The sequence below is a fragment of the Pteronotus mesoamericanus genome, unplaced genomic scaffold, assembly GCF_021234165.1.
Source record: "Pteronotus mesoamericanus isolate MK-2021 breed Mesoamerican mustached bat unplaced genomic scaffold, CSHL_Meso_final scaffold_167, whole genome shotgun sequence".
Classification (NCBI taxonomy): domain Eukaryota; kingdom Metazoa; phylum Chordata; class Mammalia; order Chiroptera; family Mormoopidae; genus Pteronotus; species Pteronotus mesoamericanus.
The window spans coordinates 9,023,142-9,035,716 of record NW_026555308.1 but is presented as its reverse complement, the minus strand read 5'-3'; positions in this window follow the sequence as shown (position 1 = coordinate 9,035,716).

Genomic DNA, 12,575 nt, shown 5'->3' with positions numbered 1-12,575 from the left:
GGGAGCTGGGGTGTGGGGGGCTAGGCCCCTCCCCCTCTCGGCTGGAGACCCGGCCGCTGACCCCTCCCCAACTCTTGGGGGCGTGCCCCCTCCTGGTGCTCCCTCTGGGTCCCCCTGGTTGTAGTAGCAGCTTAACTTAACTGTATCTGGGGCCAGGACCTGAACTTGTACCTCCTACCTCTTCATGTTTACATATACCCAGTATCTTTGCACAAACCAGGGGTTGGGGAGGGTCTCTGGCTTTATTTTTCTGCTGTGCAGAATCCTATTTTATATTTTTTACAACCAGTTTAGGTAATAAACTTTATTATGAAAGTTTTTTTTTTTTTTAAGAAAAAAGGTTTCTAGAGCGTGTGCTTTGATCAAAGGTTTTCCTTGGTTTTGAATGGGTCCAGGGTAAAGGGATCCTAAGACTGACCTTTTTGGCTGGAGGTGATGTGTGGTCCATATTCTGTGGCTAAGAACCCTGCTTGGTTCCTCCCACAGTCTGGGGTAGAGGAACGGTTGGTCTAGTTTTGGTATTGTGTGTCTGGTTAAAATGGCAGCTCATGTTTGAGCACTTGAGTACCAGGCCTTACTCAGACCTTTACTTGCTTTCATTTACCTAATTCTATTGAGACAATTCTATGAAGCAAGGCTCTTAACCCATTCTACAGAAAAGAAAACCAAGTGCAAGGGTAGATTTGCCTTTGGTCATTCCTGGGTCAAGACACTTGGGTTTTTTTTTGGCTGTCCACACAGTCTGTTTGAACTGGATGACAAAATTTCCATTCTGTGACCACAATAACTTCCAGGAAGGGAGGGGGAAGTGGGGGCTTGATGCGTTTTTAGAAAGAGGTGTGCCACATTCTGACCTCGGCATCAAGGGAACCATATTTTAGATGGGATGAGGGATACAGGTTTGGGCCTGAGTTCCCTCTTCCCTCCCTGTTCTGTCTTGTGTACTTTTTGGTGAACGCACAACTTGGAGACACAAAGAGGCTTTGTGGTCTGTGGTGACGGGAGGGCCCTGCTGGTGGCTTTGGGCAATTCCCTTTGCCTCTTTGGGCCTCAGCATGGACCTCAAAAATGGGCTTGCTAGAACAGGTGAAATCCTCAGCAGCAGGTGTCTAGGCATCTCAGAGAAAGAGGTATTTCAGGAAGCAGGGGAGGGAATGGCTGCTCCAGGATGCTTATGGGGCTGGTCTGCATCACCAGAAAGTCCCCATGACATGGGCTGTATGGCTAGTCCTGTGTCTGTGACCGGCCTGACAGATAAGCCGTGCTGGCAACTCTGCTGTGCTGCCGTACCTGGTGAATTGAGTCATTTTCAAGTTTAGGGTTAAGCAGATGTCGCACTCCATTTTTAGAAGCTAGAATGGCCCTCTGCAGACTTGGACATGCTTATATTGGAGTGTCCTAATTCTTAATAATACCTTTCAGACTTGAAAGTGCAGCAGAAAATTAACTTGAGACCTGGAGCTGCTCAGACTTGTCTTGGGTATTAAACAGTTTCCAGGCCTCAAAGTTAAGGATGGCCAGGAGAGATTTAGGATCTCAGAGAGCTCTGGCAATTTCATCCTTTAATAAGGTGGGATGGGAGGGAACGAGGTGATGTCTTATCTCTGGCTCCAAGGAATCGCTGCTTTTTCTTTTAACCATCTTCCTGCCCTTTGTTCTCTTCTGTGTGGATCAAGTTCTGCCCTTGTTCTGACTTTCCCTGTCTCCTACCTAGTTTGGACAGTGCCTGAAGAAACAGAAAAATCCCAGAAGGCAGTGCTTGAGCATACCACAGACACTTAGTGAGTACTTACTGTGTGCAGGGCCCTGTGCTACCTTGTTTAATTCTGACAACTATTCTATACGTTAAACCTCTCCCTGCATTTTACAGGTGGGAAAACTGAGGCTTAGAGAGGCAAAGTAGGGTACACAGCAAATGGTGGAGCCAGATGTTCAAACTTAGATTGTATCGTCTCAGAGGCTGGTACCACTAGGTAGCAGAGTCTCCCACGAGGACCTAACGGTTGCAATAATAATAACAGCAGCAGCTGCTAATATTTACATATAGCGTTACTGTGCAGGAACCATTCCATGCCCTTAGGTACCTATATTAAAACATTCAACCTTTGCCCTAGTGTTATGACTTACTATTAACATCCATTTTACAGATGATACAGGTCTTCATCTAAAGAGGGATGCATTAGAGGGTAGCTGACAATATTTTCAGGGTTTTTCCTCCTAAAAACGTTTAAAAACCATATCTTCATTACACAAACCCATTGGCCCAATAAAACCAGGGGCAAAACAGCTAAGAATGAAGACCTCTTTGATCACACTTCCCAGAGCTGGCGCCCTCTCTTTGTAAGTCAGTTTTTAAAAATCTATACTAACATGTACAGTGGCTTAACAGGACCCAAAAGTCTCCCGAAACTGCACTCCAGGCCTTGTGTGACTGAGATCCTGTGCAGACACCAGTGCAGAGAAAAGGGCTAGGGGGTGGTGTAGTGTGTGCCATGTGGCTTCCCCAGCGGTGCAGGTTCTCTCTCAAACCTCAGCTTCGTGATTCAGCAGCACTGACGTCAATTTACAAGAATGAAAAGTGAGAGGAGGATTTGTGTGGGGGGTGATGGGTTGAGGGCCCAGGTGCCGCTGAGGAGACACCCTTCCCAATGAGAGTTGGTGATCTGGGCAGCAGGGGGCATGCAGAATAGGAAAGGGGCAGCTCTTTAGCACGATGGGGACTGCATGCAGGTGCAAGAACACTTCAACCCGCATCAAAGCCACAGCTGAGCCAGGGACTCTGAGCCAGGGACTCTGATCCCCATTTTAGAGATGAGGAAATGGAGATACAGAGAAGCACAGTCACTCAGGGACATGCAGGTCAAACGTGGTAGCCAAGACCTGCACCAGGTCCATCCCACTCTACAGATCATTATTGGTTTCTTACAGAGTGGGGGAGGGAAGGGGAAGGAATGTTGGGGAAATGCATGTTCCTAAGCTTCACCTCAGCCGGCTTGATCCTCCTAAGCTTATGACCAGAACTGTTATTGTCCCAGAGCCAGGAAGTGGAGCACTGAGCCTCTTCCTAAGGTTATGCACGTAAAACACTTAGCACACAACCTGGCAATACACCTCTGAATGACCTCATTAAATGATAGCTAAGACTGTACAACACACATTCACTGGGCACCTACTGTGTTCCAGGCATTACTCTAAGCCCAAAGGATACAGGAATGAACAAAATCGAGGAAGTCCTGTCCCTGGTCTCATGGAATTCACATTCAGGGCCTCAGACAGTAAATAACTAAACATGAAACTGAAGAACAAGAACATTTCAAGTAGTGATAGTGCTCAGATGAAGACTCCACAAGGTGGTTGGCTGAAGTAGGGGTGGGGGGAGGGGAGAGTGACATATTTTAGAAAGAAAGGTTAGAAAGGCGCCTCTAAGGAGACACTGAAATTGTGCCTGGAATGACAGGATGGAGCCAGACTGGGAAGTAGGCATTCCAGGCAGAAAAACAGCAAGTGCAAAGGCCATCAGCTGGGATGAGTTCAGTGCATTCCCAGAAGGCTGGCCAAGCTAGAAGGGATCAAGCGAAGGCAAGTAGCAGGACATGAGTTGGAATGGGTAGGGGCAGTGGGCGTGGCCACAGTCCTGTAGGCCATGGTAAGATGTGTGGATTTTAAGTGTGAAGGGGGCCTGGGGGTGCCCTGATCTAATCTGTGTCGTGATTAGATCCTCTGACTTGTAGGTAGAGATGGACCAAGGCAAGGAGGTCTTAGGCTTCTTGCCTATGTGTGTACTTGGGGATGGGGTGGAATGGAGGGGGCTGTGGTTTGTTCTTGGCCAGGCCCCTCAGCTCCAGCCAATCAGGACAACAGCAAGGAAGGGTCAGCCACATGAATGCTGAGACCTGGCTGATTGCTGGGACTCAGGGTGAGGAAGGCCTCAGTCAGAAACCCCAAGTATGACCAGACCCGAAGCATGGGTCTGAAGAGAGCCCCAGGGCATGGGCGCCAGACTGCAATGAGGGGCTTCTTGGAGCGGTGGCCACGTATGCAGGGCAGAACTTGCCTCCACTTTGGGGAAGGCTGCGTAAGACCTCAGAGGAGGTGGATCAGGCTGACACAGGGTGGGCATGGCCAGTGTTACCTGGAGGCTTGCTTTGCATCCCCCTCATCATCCTCCCCCACCATCATCCAGACTCTCAGGGGCTCGAGGCTTCCCAGGAGCAAATGACTGGGGGGCGGGGGAGAAGAATCTCAAAGTCCCTCAGAGAGGGGATGCAGCTCTCAACAAAACAAAGTCACACACGGACAATGGTGCCCAAGGAAGGCGCTCAAACTGTGGCGCTCAAACTGTGCCGCCCAACCCTCGTCCTGGTCCTGAAACCTGCCAGACAACCTTCAGAGAAACTTGGGTTCCACACTCTACACTAACTGGCCCCAGTCCGAACCCCTACCATCCCCCACACACATACCCTGTGTGGGGCCAGGCATCACCAAGTCCCAGGCCTCCAATGACTCCCAGCCTCCCTCAGGAGAAGGCCCACCTCCTGCGAGGATCCAAGAGGCCTGCGCATGGCCCATCCCCACACATCTAGCCTCAGCACTCACCAGGCTCCCTCCTGCTACTGGGCCTTTGCACATGCTGTTCCCTCACCTCGTGCGTTATGGGTGATGTTTCTCAGAGGGTTTCGAGGTTATATAAATACAAGGTGCCGTCGCCAATGCCTAAGGGCTCGGCAAGACTCCTGCGCTGCCAAGTCGCCACGCGCCGCGCGCCGATGACGTCACCGCGCCGCCCTCACCACCGGCCACTGCTGAATCCGCCCAACGGCGCTAGTCAGTGCTCGGTGCCTCTGGGCCTCTTCCTGGCCCCTTTGGCCTCAGGGTGGTCCTAACGCCGAGCTATTCCTTCAGACGCTGAGAGCTCACATACTAAGGGCAGGCCAGGACAAGGCCATAATAGCAAGCCCTCCTCCGCCCCCTCGAGTCCGCAGAGACCAGGAAAAACAAAAAACAAACAAACAAACAAACAAACAAACAAAAAAACACTTCCACCCCATCCCAGTCCAAAGTGACCCTTGCCTGCCCTAACCTTAGGTCTCAAACGCTCTTTCTTACCTGGACATGCGATTGATAATGGTACCCACACCATGGGCGAAATTAAATAAGAAGGTGCCTGCAAAGGGCTTAATACATGATAGTTATGCAGTAATTGGGACTGGCTGTTTCTTGACTCTTGCATTGCTGCTGTTTTAAAGTAATGCCATTTATTGAGCACCTAATGGGTGCTAATACTTCACCAGGGTTGCATCATGAGGAAACAGGCTCTGAAACCGGTGAAGGAGTTTCCCCATGCATGTGTAAATGGCAGAGGCAGAGCTTGACTCCAGGTTCTTGATGCCCAGGCTTAGGTCTTACCCACTACAAAGTCCAAGGGTTCATGGGTTTATGCTTTGTTTCTAACACCTAGGGTCACCCTGGAGGAAGTTCAGAACCAGCCAGGGCCCAGACCATCTCCCTCATCTGCCCTTTCTTCACAGCACAGTCTGGGAAGCCAGGAGAGGCAGTTGGCTGATAACTTAACTGCAAGGCTGCATCAGAATTTAGCCTACGAGAGTGGTCAGGGCTGTTTGATCAGAAGGGATCCCTGGGGAATGGCCTTGGGACCAGCCCTGGCTACTGGTGGGCGGGCCGTGGATGAAAATGAGGATGGGCAAGGACAGGGAAGGTATGAAGCAGAGAGCTGGATCCTGTGCAAGGGCAGGGCTGGGAGGGTGACATTCAAGGGCTGGCTCCACCTGGGGACCTGCAGGGGCCTGTGTGGTGAGACACATAGTCTCTTCCACACCTGGGTGCAGCTGGGAGGGGCAGTCAGAGGCATGAAGAGAGAGAGGAGGGGGCCAGGCCTGGCAAAATCATCCGTGGAGGGCCCTCCCCACCTACATTTCCCTCTGGGAGACAGCATGGAGGGGCAGAAGGAGCTGGAACCCAGGACTGTGTGACCAGGGTGGTATCTTCTAGAAAATGAGAATTAGATTCAAATAGACCCACTGCCCCATTTGAAAAGGGTCATGAGAATCAAGTGATTTAATATAAGTGGAAACAAAATGAATCACCACCCAAATATAGGAATTATCATAATTATTATTTGTCATCACATAGGTTGCCCAGATGTATTTGAATCAGCATAGCCATGAAGTCAGACAGACCTGGTCCCCTTCCCAGCTTGTCATTTGCTAAGAACTGCCATAGCTATCAGCTCAACCGTGTCCAATGCTCAGTAGACACGAGGCATCATTCTATGTAATTCATGAACAGTACCTCATTTCACCTCACAAGAGCCATATAAAACAGGTACAATTACTATTGTTACCCTCATTTTGCAGATGAGGAAACCGAGGCACAGAGAGGCTAAAGTGCCCAGAGTCACACACAGAGAGGTGGCACAACCCAGGGGATTCTAACACAGCAGGCCCAATTTAATAATCACTCCCCCATTTTAAGTCTAAATGGAGTTTAACAAATCATCAGACACTGGACCACCTCTTTTATGATTTTTGCCAGATCAATGCAAGTTCCAGTTATCCTGTTACTCAATTATTATTTTCTTCAAATCAAGTTACTTGATTTGTAAGTTTTCTTTAAAAGGAAACATCATTCCCATACATTGAAAGCCAGAATCACCTGCCACAAAAAGGTAACCCTTGCAAAAATGCAATGAAATTCCAACAATGTTAGTGAATTCGAGCTAGATATTGGTGTCTTGCTCCGCATTGAGAGAAGATCTACTCTGTGTTTAGCTGAAAGGGTAGAGGGGGAGGGAGAAGGGGAGGGAGAGGGAGATGGGGAGAGAAAGAGAAGTTTCAAATGTCATGTGTTTAAGACATGGGCTGTCAAGGAAGATGAATAAAGGACCCATGGACAAAGCCAAAGGAGGGTAGGATTGAGGGAGGGAGGGGGGAGGTGGGGGGAGGTGGGGGGAGGTGGGACAGGGGAAAGTGGTGGCAGGAAAATGGAGACAACTGTACTTGAACAACATTAAAAAAAAAAAAAAAAGACACAATAGCACCCAAATGAGTCTTTCTTCTTGACTTAAGCAGAAAGACTACAAGAGAATTAAGATAGGAAATTGCTGTTTCACACCAGGGGCAGGTCTTGATGTTTTATGAAACTATCCCAGTGTCCCACCTAAAACTATCATCCAGACACCCTCCAGGGCACCTACCCCACTCCTGGGAAGTACTGTCCAGCTTGGCTACTAGCTGTGTTTCATGGGCAAGCAGCCCCTTTACTGACTTTGAGCCTCAACTTCCTCATCTGTGAAATGGGGTGAGCATCGAGATCTCACAGGGTATTGAGGATTAAAAGGAAGTGATTATAAACTGTTAAGCAGAGTTAGTGTTCTATGAGAGTCACGATGCTGGCTGGGCAGGCTGGGTGCTGTGTCAGGGGCCCTGTCTCCATCCCTAGCTTGGGATACTGGAAATGAAACCCTGACATGCCTAGCCTGGGGCTCCTCAGTGCCATTTATCTTACCTTTCACCAGGCACCCTCTCTGCTAGCCTGGTGACAGGCAGGGCCACAAGTCTTTGGAAGGTGGGTCAAAGTGAAGCTATCTCAGGTCCAGCTGGGATGGACCTGCTAGGCTCCCCCAGCCAGGTGAGCGGGAGTGAAGGGCAAGGGAGAGGAATGCACGCTTGACCCTTAAAGCAGGCCTCTCCTTCACTGGATTCAAGACGGGAAAACTGAGGCCCAGAGATGTGGGTTCCAGGAGAAACATAGGGTCCAATTGCAAATTTGATCACTTCACATCCCTGGGCAAACACACTCCTTAGCTCCCACTAGTATTAGTTTATTAGTATATAAACTATTACGAGTATTAGTTTATTACTATAAACTAATAATAATAGTAAACGAGTATTATTATTAGCTCCCCCTTATCTAGCACTTTCTAGATTGATATCATTATTTTCTCATTTTACACTCAAGACAAATGAGGCCAGATGTGGTTGTTCCTTGTCTATGATCTCACAGCTGGTAAAAAGCAATAGAAGCAGTAGTTGAACCAAGCGAGATAAAGCCAGAGTATTCTAATGGCCCCCAACTGCTCGATGTGGAAATATGACCCCTTTCCTGTGGGATCTGAGGTTCTTCACCACCTATGTATGGCCCTAATGTACATTTCAAGCCCCACGCTGTTTTCTTCATACTCCCCATCCACTTCCATCATCCCCAATTTCTCCTCATTCCCTAGGCCTTTTGGGCAGCCCGGGAAAGCCTTTGATGTTTCCCTTGCTTCTGCTTCACTTGGTAAACCCCTATTCAATCTTCGAAGCCCAGCTCAGCCATTGCCTTACTTATGAATCCCTCCTTGACTCTTCCTGGCCCCCCACTGCCTCTATTCCTGCCTCCATTAAAGCCCACATCAGAGTGCCAAGAGATTCTCTCTGTCTTCTAGACTGTGAGTGCCAGGAGAGCAGGGACCATCTTGGTAGCTGTGTGATACAAACAGGTGGCTTAGCCTTTCTCTCTTATTATTGTTGCTATCTCCCAGGGCTGTGAGGAGGAGCGAATGCATTAATAGCTGTAAAATGCTTAGAAGCATGCCTATGTGAACAAAGTTCTCTAGACGTGGAATAGCAATCCCACAGTGTGTGCGGATGACAGGAATACAGGTTCACCTGAGGAGCACTGGAGAGACAGGGGATTTCCAGGGCACGCAGGTGAGGAAGCCTCTAACGCAGTCCTTCTCTGAAGCGCAGATGTGCCACGGCAGCACCAGCACCCTTTACTGGGTATGCTAGGAGTAAGACTGGCAAAAATTCTGTTACAAGTGTATTTTAATGTGTATTTGGGAAAAAAATGCATCAAACCTGAGAGGTTGTGGCTATTATTCCCTGAGACAATCCTAAAGTAAGTATATGGTTTTGTTTTTTTTAAGTAAATACAGTTTTCTTTTAAGTTGGGAGAGGGGCATTTGGTTAGAAACTATGGTAAAAAAAAACAAAAAAACAATTGCCTGAGGTGAGTGATGAGGCGTGAGAATTGCTGGATTAATGTAAGAAGAGAAAATGTAGGGGAGAAGGAATGAGAGAGATGGAAAACAGGGGAAAGGGAGAGAAGGGGAGGGCAGAGAAAAAACAAGAAGGGAGAAAAGGGAGGAAAGAGAAAACTGACAGAGAGCCAAAGAATAAAAGAAAGGACACAAAGATAAATGTGTGAATAAGTGAATGAATGGGCAAATGAATTTATGAATGAGTGAGTGAACAAGTGAATGAATGAATGGGTGAAGGAATAAATGATCCGAGGCCTGTATAGACTAAAGGTCAAATGAACGAAGGGGAAGCACTGGTGGCTGAGCTGGGCAGCAGGCCCTCAGCCCCGGCAGCTCCGGCTTCGGCTTGCGTGGCCGTGTGTCCCAGGGGCCGTGCGGCCCCTGTCTGGGCTCCAGGGCCGGCCCACATTCCGAAGTGTGGCTGTGCCACCCCTTGACCCTGAGAAGTCATGCCTGTACTCCCCTCCCCTCCGAACCAATACCTTGGACACCTATTCCACGCCAGCCCCAGAAAACCGAAAGTGAAAGCCATCCTGAGGTTTGCCCTGGCCTTCCTGTCCCTCAACTGGTTTCTTAGAAATCAGCTGCCTACACTTCCAGCTGCAGCTGGGCTTCCTCCCTCACCCAAGGTCCCCCTTCCCAAGCGGGTGCCATGCTGCCAGCAGCATGGGGCCAAAGGCCTGTGCTGGAGTTGGGGGACCATAAAGTATAGGGGTTAAGCAGTCATCCCACAAACGTTTATTCGGCCTCCTGTGTGCCAGATGAATCTGAGCCATTCAGTGAGTTAGGAGAAAAAGGACTTGGCCATGGTTTCCGAATCACCCTATCCAGGCCCGCGGGGAGGTGGCTGGAGGGTTGGGTGGGGCGGGGGGGCACTAAAAAATCCTAATTAGGTCTAGGAATTATGGGGAGGCAGGTGGGAGATGTGGAGTCAGGGGAGGCCCCTGAGGGTCACTGTCTGGGTCTTCTAATGAGAGGGGGAAGGAGTTAACCCGGGCAGCCTCAGAGGGAAAGGGCATCTCAGGCAGAGGGGACAGCGATCTATGTAACCTCTTGTAATCCGTATAACTGCCCAAGAAGTAGCAGGGTTTTTTGTTTTGTTTTGTTCTATTTTTGTTTTTGTTTTTGCAGGTGAAGAAACTAAGCCTCAGAGAAGTGTAGTGATCATTTGCCCAAGACCTCACAGCTATAGTGGAGATCCGAGTGCAGCTCATGTGACTGACCTCTCCCACTCAGGACTTGAGTAGCAGCCGGGACCCTTGCCACGCCTGTCTTGCCTGGAGTGCCCTTTCTGCCCCAGGCCTTGCACTCTCACACACCTCATTTAAATCTTTGGCACCACTCCGGTTGGGAGGAAAAATAAGGCTCAGAGAGGTAAAGTGGCCTGTCCAGGTCACACAGCCTGCTAGGGAAGAGCTGGAATTCTCACCCAGGTGTGTGAGATCCCAAAGTGTCCCCTCCTCCCCCAAATGCAGTATCCTGGCCCTCACAGAACACAGACCTGAGCTGACAGTCTCTGTCTCCACATTTTAAAGAGGTGGAAGGGACAGCAAGTACAAAGCCTCTGCAACTGGAAAGCGGGGTCCACATATGGTGGGTACCAAGAGCTAGAGCTTTGCATGATCAGCCCTCGGAGCATGCTGGCAGGCGCATGCGCAGGAATCATGGATGACATTCAGTATTAGTGACAACGAGGAATGCTTACAGCTATACGGGGCACATGCTCCATGTTCAAGAAACTGCCTCATCCAGTTCTGTATGGTCCTGAAAGGCCTGTCAGTCACAGAGCCTTGGCCACAGGTGGACATGGACCAGACTTGGCCAATAAGAGGTCCCCATGCCCAGGGTCAGATCTAAGCTGCACCAATCAGAGACCCCCCCTGGGACTTTTCTGCTGAAACAAAAAGGAACTATTTACTCTAAACCAGGGCCCGCTGGCAACCATCAGTGTGTCAAGTTGGGCACATGAATGTGTCAAAAAAATTGAAGAGAAGGAGCACAAGCCAGAGCCCTAAGGTACTGCATGAATGCCCGCATCCAGCTGTGCCTGAAGTCCACCTCTGGACTTACCTATTACACACACAACCAAGTTTCCTTTTTTGCTTATGTTTGCCTGAGTTATGTTTCTCTCACTTGCAGCCCTGAGTCCTGCATAGTCAGGGTTTGAAGAACAGGAAGGGTCAGGGGTCAGGTCTGGCTGGAACAAAGGGCGAGTGAGTGAAATAGAGCAATGCATCCTAGGAAGAGACAAAACAGCTGCTGGTCTGGAAGAGACAGACCAGTTTTGCCAGGACTTGGGGCTCACGGTGACCCCCCCACCCCCATCCCGATGTCTGTCTTTGAGGAAAGCTGGAATGCAGACGTTTTCACACTTCCTGATTCATGGTTGTTCTCAATAACTTAATTTTTTCACTTAGAAAAAAAAGTCCACCTTAAAACAAAATTGCCTTCCCATTTTAAAAAACAGACTTTATTTTTAGAGCAGTTTTAGGTTCACATCAAAATTGAGCGGAAATCCCAGACTTTCCATACGCCACCGCCCCACGCACGCACAGCCTCTCCCGCTGCCAGCACCTCGTACCTGTCCACGTTATTTTTTAATTTCCACATTTGTTTTTAATTTTTTTAAAAGTTCCAGCGATAATGTTATCTTTCTGATTTCTACAAAGACATACACTTTTTCTTTAAAAAAAGATTCCACCCTTTTTTTTTTTTATGTTTCCACCGAATTTATTGCAACTATCCTTCATTCAATTGAAGACATTCTGACTTCCACAAATAGATGAAACACAAAGTTTCATATCATTTTATGCATCTCTGGGTGCAATTTCTTTTTCTTTTCTTTTTTCTTTTTACATATGTGTTTGTATTTATTTATTTTTTTATTTATAAATCATGTTTATTCTATTACAGTTGTCTCATGGACACCACCCTTTACGCCCCGTATTGTAACTTACCTTTTCTACTTAGCATTTCATGAGCTGCCTTCCAGATCACTGGCTGACAAGGTAGGGAGGACTGGACCCACCTGATCGCCGAGGACGCTGAGGGCCAGCAGACCAGGGACAGGGCTCGTGTAGACATTGTGATGCACATTTCACTTGATGCTCTCAAGTGTCCTCTGAAGTTTTGTTACTGTTTTTTAACATTTTAAAAAGCTTTTATTTATTTATTTTCAGAGAACGGGGAAGGGATGGAGAGAGAGAAGGGGAGAGAAACGTTGAGGCAGGAGAGAAACATTGATCGGTTGCCTCTCATACACACCCCAACCAGGGACCTGGCCTGCAACCCAAGCGTGTATCCTGACTGGGACTCAAACCAGCAGCCTCTCGGTTTGCGGGATGACGCCCAGCCCACTGAGCCACACCAGTCAGGGTTTGTTCCTTTTTCATGGATGGAAAAGCTCCTGTTCAGAGAGAAGAAGTCGCTCGGGTTGGGGGCCCTGGATGGGCTGGGGAGGGACTGCTGGTCAGCAGCCATGAAACTAGGCCCAGCAGGGGACTCTGGGCGCTCTGTCATGAGAAGGAGGCTG